This window comes from Rutidosis leptorrhynchoides, chromosome 4 (genome assembly GCF_046630445.1).
Source record: "Rutidosis leptorrhynchoides isolate AG116_Rl617_1_P2 chromosome 4, CSIRO_AGI_Rlap_v1, whole genome shotgun sequence".
Classification (NCBI taxonomy): Eukaryota; Viridiplantae; Streptophyta; class Magnoliopsida; order Asterales; family Asteraceae; genus Rutidosis; species Rutidosis leptorrhynchoides.
Window position 1 is genome coordinate 358,147,799 of NC_092336.1, and position 5,375 is coordinate 358,153,173.

Consider the following 5,375-nt stretch of genomic DNA (forward strand, 5'->3'; position numbering starts at 1 on the left):
AGTGTATTAACAATGAACTACATATGTAAAAATAAGACTACTAACTTAATGATTTCGAAACGAGACATATATGTAACGATTATCGTTGTAACGACATTTAACTGTATATATATCATACTAAGATATATTATAAATCATAATATCATGATAATGTAACAATTTAACATCTCTTTAGATATAATAAATAATGGGTTAATAACATTTAACAAGACCGTTAACCTAAAGGTTTCAAAACAACATATACATGTAACGACTAACGACGACTTAACGACTCAGTTAAAATATATTTACATGTAGTGTTTTAATATGTATTCATACACTTTTGAAAGACTTCAATACACTTATCAAAATATTTCTAGTTAACAAAAATGCTTACAATTACATCCTTTTCAGTTTCATCAACAATTCTACTCGTATGCACCCGTATTCGTACTCGTACAATACACAGCTTTTAGATGTATGTAATATTGGTATATACACTCCAATGATCAGCTCATAGCATCCCATGTGAGTCACCTAACACATGTGGGAACCATCATTTGGCAACTAGCATGAAATGTCTCATAAAATTACAAAAATATGAGTAATCATTCATGACTTATTTACATGTAAACAAAATTACACATCCTTTATATCTAATCCATATACCAATGACCAAAAACACCTACAAACACTTTCATTCTTCAATTTTCTTCATCTAATTGATCTCTCTCAAGTTCTATCTTCAAGTTCTAAGTGTTCTTCATAAATTCCATAAGTATAGTTTCATAAAAATCAAGAATACTTCCAAGTTTGCAAGTCTACTTCCAAGCTTTCTAATCCATTCCAAGTAATCATCTAAGATCAAGGAACCTTTGTTATTTACAGTAGGTTATCTTTCTAATTCAAGAACTTTCAAGCCATCCAAGGATCCTTTGAAGCTAGATCCATTTTTCTCATTTCCAGTAGTTTTATCCAGAAAACTTGAGACACGTATGCAAATGTTTTGACATATCATATCGACCCATGTATATATATTATTTGAAACAACCATAGACAGGCTATATGCAGTAATGTTGGAGTTAGCTATACAGGGTTGAGGTTGATTCCAAATATATATATACTTTGAGTTGTGATCTAGCCTGAGACGTGTATACACTGGGTCGTGGATTAATTCAAGATAATATATATCGATTTATTTATGTACATCTAACTGTGGACAACTAGTTGTAGGTTACTAATGTAGTGACCCGAACTTTTCCATGTTTATATATATTAATTGAGATTGATATTTACATGATTAAATGTTTCCAACATGTTAAGAAATCAAACTTGTTAAGACTTGATTAATTGAAATATGTTTCATATAGACAATTGACCACCCAAGTTGACCGGTGATTCACGAACGTTAAAACTTGTAAAAACTATATGATGACGTATATATGGATATATATATATATATAGTTAACATGCTATTATGATAAGTAAACATATCATTAAGTATATTAACAATGAACTACATATGTAAAAACAAGACTACTAACTTAATGATTTTTAAACGAGACATATATGTAAGGTGATCATCCAACCTCAAAAAATCTTTGTTTCTTATAGTAGGTTATCATTCTAATACAAGGTAATAATCATATTCAAACTTTGGTTCAATTTCTGTAACTATAACAATCTTATTTCAAGTGATGATCTTACTTGAACTTGTTTTCGTGTCATGATTCTGCTTCAAGAACTTCGAGCCATCCAAGGATCCGTTGAAGCTAGATCCATTTTTCACTTTTCCAGTAGGTTTATCCAAGGAACTTAAGGTAGTAATGATGTTCATAACATCATTCGATTCATACATATAAAGCTATCTTATTCGAAGGTTTAAACTTGTAATCACTAGAACATAGTTTAGTTAATTCTAAACTTGTTCGCAAACAAAAGTTAATCCTTCTAACTTGACTTTTAAAATCAACTAAACACATGTTCTATATCTATATGATATGCTAACTTAATGATTTAAAACCTGGAGACACGAAAAATACCGTAAAACCGGATTTACGCCGTCGTAGTAACACCGTGGGCTGTTTTGGGTTAGTTAATTAAAAACTATGATAAACTTTGATTTAAAAGTTGTTATTCTGAGAAAATGATTTTTATTATGAACATGAAACTATATCCAAAAATTATGGTTAAACTCAAAGTGAAAGTATGTTTTCTAAAATGGTCATCTAGACGTCGTTCTTTCGACTGAAATGACAACCTTTACAAAAACGACTTGTAACTTATTTTTTCGACTATAAACCTATACTTTTTCTGTTTAGATTCATAAAATAGAGTTCAATATGAAACCATAGTAATTTGATTCACTCAAAACGGATTTAAAATGGAGAAGTTATGGGTAAAACAAGATTGGATAATTTTTCTCATTTTAGCTACGTGAAAATTGGTAACAAATCTATTCCAACCATAACTTAATCAAATTGTATTGTATATTATGTAATATTGAGATACCATAGACACATATACAATGTTTCGACCTATCATGTCGACACATCTATATATATTTCGGAATAACCATAGACACTCTATATGTGAATGTTGGAGTTAGCTATACAGGGTTGAGGTTGATTCCAAAATATATATAGTTTGAGTTGTGATCAATACTGAGATACGTATACACTGGGTCGTGGATTGATTCAAGATAATATTTATCGATTTATTTTTGTACATCTAACTGTGGACAACTAGTTGTAGGTTACTAACGAGGACAGCTGACTTAATAAACTTAAAACATCAAAATATATTAAAAGTGTTGTAAATATATTTTGAACATACTTTGATATATATGTATATATTGTTATAGGTTCGTGAATCAACCAGTGGCCAAGTCTTACTTCCCGACGAAGTAAAAATCTGTGAAAGTGAGTTATAGTCCCACTTTTAAAATCTAATATTTCTGGGATGAGAATACATGCAGGTTTTATAAATGATTTACAAAATAGACACAAGTACGTGAAACTACATTCTATGGTTGAATTATCGAAATCGAATATGCCCCTTTTTATTAAGTCTGGTAATCTAAGAATTAGGGAACAGACACCCTAATTGACGCGAATCCTAAAGATGGATCTATTGGGCCTAACAAACCCCATCCAAAGTACCGAATGCTTTAGTACTTTGAAATTTATATCATATCCGAAGGGTGTCCCGGAATGATGGGGATATTCTTATATATGCATCTTGTTAATGTCGGTTACCAGGTGTTCACCATATGAATGATTTTTATCTCTATGTATGGGATGTGTATTGAAATATGAAATCTTATGGTCTATTATTATGATTTGATATATATAGGTTAAACCTATAACTCACCAACATTTTTGTTGACGTTTTAAGCATGTTTATTCTCAGGTGATTATTAAGAGCTTCCGCTGTCGCATACTTAAATAAGGACGAGATTTGGAGTCCATGCTTGTATGATATTGTGTAAAAACTGCATTCAAGAAACTTATTTTGTTGTAACATATTTGTATTGTAAACCATTATGTAATGGTCGTGTGTAAACAGGATATTTTAGATTATCATTATTTGATAATCTACGTAAAGCCTTTTAAACCTTTATTGATGAAATAAAGGTTATGGTTTGTTTTAAAATGAATGCAGTCTTTGAAAAATGTCTCATATAGAGGTCAAAACCTTGCAACGAAATCAATTAATATGGAACGTTTTTAATCAATAAGAACGGGACATTTCAGTTGGTATCCGAGCGTTGGTCTTAGAGAACCAGAATTTTGCATTAGTGTGTCTTATCGAGTTTGTTAGGATGCATTAGTGAGTCTGGACTTCGACCGTGTTTACTTGAAAAATGATTGCTTAATAAATTTTGTTGGAAACTATATATTTTTAACATGTGAATATTATGTGATATATTAATCTCTTAACGCGTTTGATATTATGTGATAGATGTCTACCTCTAGAACAAGTCCCATTGACTCACCTAATAATAATGAAGAGTCAAATATAAATTGGAATGATTCGTGGACTGATTCACAAGTTCCCGAAGAGGAACCGGAAGAAGAGTCGGAACCGGAAGAAGAATCAGAACCGGAAGAAGAATCAGAACCGGATGAAGAAATAGAACTGGTGGGGGAAATAATAAAACGGTTAAGTAAAAGAAAATCCTCAACCAACCGACCAAGGTTAATTATGGTCAATGGTGTTTCCGCCAAGGAAGCAAAATATTGGGAGGATTACCAATTCTCCGATGAATCGGATTCTGATGAGAATTCCGATGATGTTATAGAAATTACCCCAACTGAATTTAAAAAGGCAAAAGAAAATAATAAGGGAAAGGGCATAAAAATAGAGAAATCTAATTCCAACCCCGATGAACTTTATATGTATCGTCAACCCCCGAAGTCCTTAAGTTGTAACGATGACCCGGGAACCTCTAAACCACCAGGTTTTTCTAAACCAATGTGGAAAACGACGGCTCGTATTAGGGGAACATCATATATCCCTAGAAACTTGGCAAAACGAACCAAAACTGTAGAAGAAGAAACAAGCGAGTCGGAATAAGATAGTTGTATTCGTGTGGTGTAATATATGTAATATAGTGTGCTTATGCTTTATGATATATGTAAAAATTGCTTGTATTAATAAGTATTTTTTTTTTATGAATCTAACTCTTGTCTATTTTACAGTATAAAAACACAAAATGGATAGACAACCCAATATTTTAAGAGACCTACCCGGAGACATGATTGATGAAATCTTGTCTAGAGTCGGTCAGAATTCTTCGGCACAACTATTTAAGGAGAAATCAGTTTGTAAGACATTCGAAGAACGTTCCAAGAATGCCTTGGTTTATAAAAGGCTTTCGTTCGAAAGATGGGGGATATCACATTGGGAAATCCATAAGTTACGATGTGTTTACTTTGACGCATATATTGTGGGGAACCCAAATGCTATTTTACGCAATGGGTTAAGAAATTATTTTGACTCAATATATCCGAATATTGGACTTCGTGATTTAGAAAAAGCGGCTAAAACGTAACATAAAGAAGCATGTTATGCTTACGGATTAGTAATGTTCGCTTCTCACCAAAGTGAGAACAAGAACATCGGGCTACAACTATTAAACAAAATGTACCCACAAGTGACGGAGTCGGTAATTGGGGTAAGAAATGAGGTTTTTAGGTTGTTATGAGACTGTTGGTCATTACGTAACCCTCGTCCCTTTGACGATGTTACAACACGCTGTCTTATCAACGGCCATAACGGTTATGTTCCACAAGACCAAGGATGGGAAGTAGTCCTAGTAAAACCTGAATGCATGACTTGTTTCTGGACATATGAATTACGTGTCTTTATTGCCTTTGCTGAACGACTTGTGT